The following is an 8,313-nucleotide window of genomic DNA, read 5'->3' as shown; positions in this document are numbered from 1 at the left end:
TCCTTTTTTTTTTTTTTTTTTTTTCTTATATGTGTGTGGGTTTGTTTTTGTGAATACATAAAAGCCCTTTGAAAGTGCTCTGGGAGCTGATTTGTTTTCCTGTCATCCCCTCAAAGCCCTGGGTAAAAGCAAACACCTGGAGAAGAGGAGATGTCCCAAACCGGGAGGAGAGAGCTCAGTTCTTGGTGCCAAAAATTGTCCCAAATCCCTGGCTCAAAATACTCAAGCAGCCTTTGATTTCCACCCAGCTGAGAGCTCAGCTCAGACCTTTCCCAGCCCCAGCTCTGGGATACAACCTGGAAGCCCATCAGGCTGAGGGGTTGAGGTTGGATCCAGCTTTGGGTTTGTTCCCAGTGGGGTTTGGTAGTCACGTGAGCTGTGGGGTGGCCCTGGCCCCATGCTCAGGCTTCTGTTGGCTGCTTCTCTTCTACTTCCCATGGACAGAGCTTTCCCAGCACTTAGATCCCAGTTCAGACCTCCATCGGTGGGGAAACTGAGGCATGGAAACATCTTCCAGGCAGGCTGTGGCAGCACAGCTGGGCAAGGCTTGCTGGGGCCCTGGGAGAGGGCAGAGAGGTGGTGTGGGAACAAAATCCTCCTTTCCCTGCACTCCCAGGTCCTGCACGCTCCACTGCCCCCTCACTTCCCATCTCACCTCCTGCTTCCAGGACAGCTGGGCAGTGCCTGGTCCTGCTGAGAGCAGGAGGGGGACAGAGCTGTCCCCAACAGCTCCCAGCCCATCCCCACAGCCCACACCAGCTGGGGATGGGTCAGAGGGTGCTGTGGGCTCCTCCAGCTTTGCTGTCCCCTCCCTGTGCCTGTGGGAGATGGGAGTGGGGCTAGGAGCTGCTTTGGAAGCTGTTGCCTCTTGGGGTGTCACAGGGACGAAGATAAGAAAGGCTGGATGGGTTTTCCCTGTTTTTCTTGGGGACCATGCCTTGAGCTGACAAAGCTGGGCTGTTTTTGATGTTACCCCACATCCTCCTCTTCTTTAGGCTTTAGGCTGGGAAGAGCAGGTCCTGCTATCCCAGAGTTTCTCCCTTTCACAGCCTACAATCCAGCAAGAAAAGGGTTTCCAGCCAGGAAAGGCAGCAGCTGCCTCCCTGTCTTCCAGCCTTTTCTCCTGCAGCCAGCTTGGGGTGGGCTGAGATCCACAGGGATCCCCCCCAGACACTCCACAGCCAAGCTGGGCATCTCCTCCTGTTTCTCTGGGAGCAGGGAGTGGCAGGCAGGGTGGGAGCAGGGTACCAGCAAGGGGCTGCCATGGGGCAAGGAACAGCGGGGTAGAGGATGCCCTGGTTCTGCAGCAGGGTGCAGCAGCACAGGGGATGCTCTGGAGCAAAGTACCAGCATAGAGGATGCTCTGGAGCTCAGTAGCAGCACAGGGAATGCCCTGGAGCAGGGTACCAGCACGGGGGGTGCCAAGGGTGTGAGAGCATCCCACCACGGGAGCACAGCCAGGCTGCAGCGGCTGCGTGGGAGGCGGGATAAGCCGAGCTCCTGCCCAGCTCCCATCCTCTTGCCGACGTCAGCTGTTTCCCGGCGCCCAGAGCAGCTGCAGCTCAACACCGCTCGATGTCATCGATTAGTTCCTCTCCCCATCCCCGGAGAGGGGATGGTGTGGGGGGTAGCAGGGAGGAGAGAATAAATATTTCAGCAGGTCCAGGCAAAAGCTGGGGTTATTTTGAGGCTGGAATTTATGGGCTATTAGGAATAAGGAATGAGTCTGTGCTGGGGGAAGAGACCCATTAATCCAGGCTGAAGGAGCACAAATGAGCAAGGGGAAATGGAGGAGGCTTTAATTATTTTGCCACGTTCTGGAATAATAAGCTGGCCTCTGGCTGGGTGCTGGGGTGGGGCTCAGGAGCTCTGCTGCCCGGGAACCGGGGTAGGTGAGGGGACACTCATGATTAAACCCCCACTCAAGCTGTGCTGCGAGGGATGGGCAATCCATTCTGGGACCAGTAAGGGACCAGTACAAGCAGTGCTTCTGGCGGGGACGTGGTGGAGGACGCCCTGCTTGTGGGGGGAGGCTGCAGGGACTGCAGGAGGGACCGTGGGTCAGTGTCCGGTGCCAGGGGTGCCCTTCCCGGGCTGGGCCAGCCCTGCCACGGCTGTGCCCCGTTAAGGCAATCCCGTCTGTGCCTGTAACCGGAGGAGCTGGGCGCTATCCGGCGCAGGGTGAGTCAGTGCCCGAGGCAGCCCTGGGCCGGGAGCATCCCTGGCTCTGCTGCTCCCTGCACCACCTGGGTGACCTTGGGCTCTGCTCTGTTCCCCAGCTCTCTGTGCCCTCCCCTGCCCTCCTTGCTGCCTCAGTTTCCCCGGGGGACACAGGGAGGGTGGTCCTGGCTAACCCCTTGGCACCCTCGGGGAGCTGATGGGACTCGGCTGCCCTGGCAGGAGGGACACTCCTCACCCCGTGAGGGCACCGAGATTTGCCCCCCGGGGGCAGCCTGTCCCAGCCCCTACAGCCAGAGGTCCTGGGAGCGCGGACACCCACGCGGCAGGGATTCAGAGCACGGACAGCCTCGGACACCTCCTCCTCCGGCGGGATGCAGGAGGACCTGACCTCCCTGCGCCATCCCTGCGGCACCTCAAGCCTCGCTCCCTTGCGAGGGTGGCCCCGGGTGCCAAGGTCACCCAGCGGGAGCACGGCGGGTGCCGAGCCGGTCTCCACAGCCCGGTACCGGCCGCGTCCTCCTTCCCCGCTCCGCCGGGCCTGCCGCGGCTCCCGCTGACGTCACCCGCCGGAGCCAGCAGCTATTTTGGGAACTGCAAAGTCACTGGCGCAATTAGTCGGCTGGCAAAGGCAGCGGGGCGGCGGGGGGACCGCGGGCACGGCTGCTCCCCGCGCCGTGCCGTGCCGTGCCGTGCCGGGGGTGCGCGGCCACGGCCCTCGGGCACCGCCAGCCTCCGCCAGGACAAATTCTCCCATCCATCATTTCCTTCTCTTTGCCTTTTTTTTTTAATTCTTTTTTTTTTTTTTTTTTAATATTTAATTTGATGTCTCTTCCCCGGCAGGAGCCTCCCCACGTGGGCTGCTGAGCCAGCTCGCTGCCACCGCTGGCGTTTGGAGAGAGGCAGCAGAGGGATGTTGTGCCAGGGCGATGCCGCGGTCCAGGGGCTGCCCTGCGGGTGGGAGCGGGTCCGGCTATTCCCGGTGCTCTGCTGCCAGCTGGGTGCTCGGTTTAACCCGGTCTGCATCCTCCGGGATGCAGCCACAGCGGTGCCCCAGCTGCCAATGCCCCGCTGGCCCTACGGCAGCGATGGGGGTGTGGATGGGCTGCTGTGACACCGGAGGGACACCTGGCCCTGGGGCACAGCGCAAAGAGAGGTGGCGTTCTGCCACGCAGTGTCCTTGAGCCCGTGGATGAGGGGTCAGCCAGAGGGGACAGCTGGGGTTCTCAGTCCCTCTGCCCAGTGCTGTTTGGTTTCTCTGCCCACCCTCCTCACCTCCTGGTAACCTCCAAGTCATGACGAGAGGAGAAGTGTACAGAAAGCCTGGGACAAGCTGATCCTGGCAGGCTACAAACACCCCAAACGTGAGGCTCAAAAAATCCTTTAAAAAATCTCCAGACTGTTCTATGTGACCTGACATCTCTTTCAGTCCCAACCCCCAGGAAAAAAAAAACCACCCCAACTCCTTTCTCCCAACACCTGGAGAGGTGCCACAGCAGGAGCTGGTTCTCAGTTCCCCTATCCCATATGGGGTTTGGGCGGGAAGGGCCAGATCCAGACGGATCCCTGGGCACAGCAGAGGTGATGGGCGCTTGCAGACTGACCCCACCCTGCTCTCCATCGCTCCCAGCCCCTCGAGGAGGGGTCCCTGCCTGTGCTGGGGCTGGAGGAACCGCTGGTGGTCCTGGGCTGGGGACAGACAGCGATGAGTGCGACCAGGGGGTGGCTTTGGGGTGACAGGGGCTGTGGGAGGGCAGGGGGAAGGTGGGGAATGTGTGTTCCCCCCGGGCTGGGGGATGAGGCCGCGGCGGTGGGGCTGGGAGCGGTGAGGCTGTGCTGAGTCACGCTGCAGAGCCTGCGAGCAGGACTGCAGCAAGCGGCTGGCTGTGACAGCCCTGTCCCTCCGCCTCCGGCTCCTCGCCTCCTCCTGGGGGCCAGCATGCTGATGGGGCTTGAGGTCCAGGCTGGGGGGGTCCCGCTGCTCCCCTGGCCATGGCTGTGCCCAAGTTCCCAACCCTGCTTGACCCTCCCGAGCCACCCTGCCCTTCAATAGGGATGGGGCTGCTCCAGGATGGGGGTCCTGGAGTTCCTGGGCAGGGAGAGGGGAGGACTGAGCTGCCCTTGGGGGATGAGGATCCCCGACCCCAGTGCAGGAGGGGTGTCCCTGGATGGCTGTGACATGACAGGGCCGGGGGGTCACTCACTGCCAGCACAAACATAAAAGGGCACTTAGCAGCCACTGGAAGATGGGGCAGATCTTCCCTGGCATGGGTGGAGTGGGGTGGTGGGTGGGCAGAGATCGCCCCAGCTCCTACCCCACACCACCAACCCAGCACACAGAGCTGAGCATCCACCCTGCTGCTGCACAGGAGAAAGGCTGAAGCAGGTCACTGTCACAGAGGGAAACTGAGGCACGGGCTGTGCCCCAGCATTGGCCCCAGATGCTGCCACCTCTCAGGCTCAGAGTCTGGGACAGCCCTGTCCCCACAGGACGCTGGGACCACCTTGCCTGGTGCTGTCTCTCAGCCCCACAGAGCTCAGAGCTGCTTCTGGAGGGACCGAGACAGGCAGGGCTTTTTTTAGGTGCTCCGTAAGTGCCGTCTGGGCGGTATTTATATCGGCTCCTTAAATAAGAGCTGCCATCTGAGCCTGACGAGCCTGCTTAATTATTAATGCCCCGCAGGGAAGCAGCACGCCTGCCTGCCTGCCTGCCTGCTCTGGGCCCACCTTCCCGCTGGGATCCTGCATCCCAGGTCCTCCCCAGCTCCCCACCAGCACCCAGGGTGGGCTGTGACAACCTGGACATCCCAGAGCACCCCGGCTTCCCATGGGACATGTCTTATGTAGGAGCTTTTTCCCCAGGGCAGGGAAGAAGGCTGAGAGGGGATTTTCCATGGCATGGGCATTGCTGCAGTTCTCAGTGGGTGTTGGGGAAAAGGGGAGAGTGGGAGGCACGGGGTGCTCTCCCATCCCATCTTGGGAACTTGAGGTGGTTCCAGAGAAAATCATCCCTGGAAGCCCTGAGGGGTAGGGGCAGCCCTGCTTGGAGACAGAGCTTATGCTAAACAGCACGGGAGGGCAGCTGCTGCAGCAGAATTAATTTGAGCTTGGAAAGTGCTTTGAAAGGCTGAGATGAAAGGCCAGGGCTGGGTACAAAGAGCTGCAGCTCCACAGACAGGGGGAAGGAAACTCCCAGCAAAGCACCCTGGGTTTGCTGGGTTGCTGTCATCAGCCCCAGCAGCCACAGCCCCTCCATCCCCTCCTGCCCCAGGTGGGGCAGCCTCTGGCTCTGGGACCTTTTGGGGAGGGTTGGTGAACCCTGAGCTCACCCAGATGTTGGTTGTGGTGTGACCCCCCCCCCCCAGCTCTGGTTTGTCTCAGGGTGGAGGGACCAAGGCTGCACTTCTGTGGGGCTGGGAAAGAGGGGACAGCCTTGTCCTGCTCCTGGGTTGTGTCCCTTGCTGTGTCACACAGCCAGGCTCAGGGCAGCACAGGGGGAAAGGGGCCAGGGTGCCACAGCACTGGGGTGGTGGGGATAGACAGTCTGGCCCAGTAAGGGAACAGGCAAAGAGGACATGAGGGCACCACTGTCCTGCAACCTGAGGGAAGGGACTGAAGCCAAAGGTTTGCCCAGCTTGTTTCTCCACCCACACAACTGCAAGAGTCACAAAAGTGCTCCCCTAGGCAGGCAGCCCCTCCTCAGGGCAATCCAAGCAGCAGCTGCCTGGGCAGCTGGGCTGAGCACCCAGCCCTGGGGCTGTGCAGGAGCCGGGGCAGCATCCTGGGGATGGGACCCATCCAAAGCCACACACCAGCCCTGGGAAATGCCACCCTGTGTCCCCTGGCCTTCACAGCTTTGCCACCCACCAGCTGAAAGCACTGAGCAGTCAGGTCACTGCTGGTGTGGCAGGTGTGCTGCTGTACCTGTGGTGACAACTCCTGGTGTGGGGACAGGCTGGGACACCTGCACCACACATCTCCCATCCTGGGCATCCCCTTCCCTGGGCATCCCCTTCCCTGGGCATCCCCTTCCCTGGGCATCCCCTTCCCTGAGCATCTCCTTCCCTGGGCATCCCCTTCCCTGGTCATCTCCTTCCCTGGGCATCTCCTTCCCTGGGCATCCCCTTCCCTGAGCATCCCCTTCCCTGAGCATCCTCTTCCCTGAGCATCCCCTTCCCTGGGCATTTCCCTGGCTCCAAGCAGGCAGACATGGAGGGAAAACGCACAAGGCTAGGGGCACATGACTGTTGTTCTGCTGGAAGTGAGGGGTGAGGATTTCTGGATCCATTTTCAGAGCAGTCAGCAGCTCACCCAAGCAAACTCCAAGTCACAGAGAATTTCCTGCCTTCCCTCACGGTGTCACAAGGCATTGGCAAGACGTAGCAGGGAAAGCAAGAAAATGCAAAGAGAAAGACTCTTCTTCCAGGCCACAGGAATTAACAAAGTGGCACATTTGAAGGCAGAGAAGTATTTTTAATCCCACAGGCAGAATCCAGGTTATTAGGTTTTTCTGGGACATCTGCAGAACAGACCCACATCCTTTGGGTCATTGTGATTTCCCAACACAGCAGCTGCCCCAGCCTCTCACTGAGGGGTGTCTGCAGGCACTAGAGGAGGGAAAAGTAGATTTGGTGATGTCCAGCCAGGTAACACCTCCAGCTGCCTGTGCTGCCCACCAGAACCTTCTAACTTGGACTATCCAGCACCAAACCTTCACCCCACTGCTACCAAGGCTGTGCAGCAGAGGAATTAGCTGTTGTGAGGGGTGTTGATTTATGCATCAGAGCTCAAAAAGGGGGCTGGATTCACTGCAGATAAATATTACAGTCAGATTGATACTCTGAAGAATTTACAGCATCATGAATATCCTGTTCTGACCTGTGATGGGGAAGGAAATCATCTGCGTTGGGAAATGTATTTATGGCTCTGGTGCTCTGACAGAAATAAATCAGTATTTGCTCGTTTTGGGGCAAAAACAGGGTCACTGTAAATCAGCAGAGTAGGGCTGGCTGAGAATGTGCCAGGTTTATGGAAAATACTAGATAAGATTCCAAAGGTTGGTATGGAGAGGCAACAGTTTTTATTAGGACTGTTGATATATTTGGAGAAATCAGGGGATCTTCCAGGTGCAAAAGTATTTCTTCAGGTCTGGGCTTGTGTTCAATATTGTCCATGAGAACCCAGGAATTGTACCCAAGGGATAATATTATTTATTTTCCGAGTTAGAGGATGCATTTATCCAGCCCAAATGCAGTAGGATCACCCAAAAAGGGGATGAGCAGGGAGTGTGCTCTCATTCATTCACAGATCTGAGCCTGCTTGGCTCGGGTGATGCCCCACAGATACCTCCAGATTATCGATAAGAAATAGCAGCAAAATTAATTTGGGAACCAAACTCCTTTAATATTCTCTTGCATTCTGCACTTTTTTTACTCCAACCCTCTCCCAAAACTGGCGCCAGGCTGAAAACAACCCAGATCCTCGCAGTGGGAGCTCTGCAGAGATGCCAGCGAGCCCCCTGGGGAGGATGAATGAGCCTTTATCGGGGGAGAGGAATAAACTGCCCTTGTCTGAGGGATCTCTCCTCGGGATGGCCGGGCAGTAAACAAAGGCTGGGCACAAACAAAGGCTGTTCTCACCCGGAGCCACGTGCGCTGCTGCGGGGTGTGAGGGAGGAGACAGCCTCTGATTTCTGTGGAGGAAATGGAGAGGATCCGGGCGTGTTTCTGCTTCTGTTTAGCAGAGTGGGGGGGGGGGATTTCTTCTGCTCTCGGAAGCTGTGAACAAAGGAGGATTTTGTGCTGCACAAATCCAGGCGATGCCATTCCCCGTTCTTTGCAGAGCAGTGCTAAACCCACAATAAAGATGGAGATCTTGCTCCAAAAGGGTGTTGCTCAGCACCACCAGCATTCCCAAACCACTTTGTCCCCAGCCACGTGGGTGAGACCGTGGCCATGGGCTCTGGACAGCCACAGCAGTGCCCTGAGGACACTGACATGTCCCAGTGCCACCCAGGCTTCCTGTGAGGTTTCAGAAGGAAACCACAGGGCACGGGGGGATGGCTGAGTCCTCTGAGCTCATCCCCACACATCCCAAAGCACCTGTGCAGGGACAGTGGCTTTGGGAAGGGCCAGG

This window comes from Serinus canaria, chromosome 19, assembly GCF_022539315.1.
Source record: "Serinus canaria isolate serCan28SL12 chromosome 19, serCan2020, whole genome shotgun sequence".
NCBI classification, from domain to species: domain Eukaryota; kingdom Metazoa; phylum Chordata; class Aves; order Passeriformes; family Fringillidae; genus Serinus; species Serinus canaria.
This window is presented reverse-complemented; position numbering follows the sequence as displayed.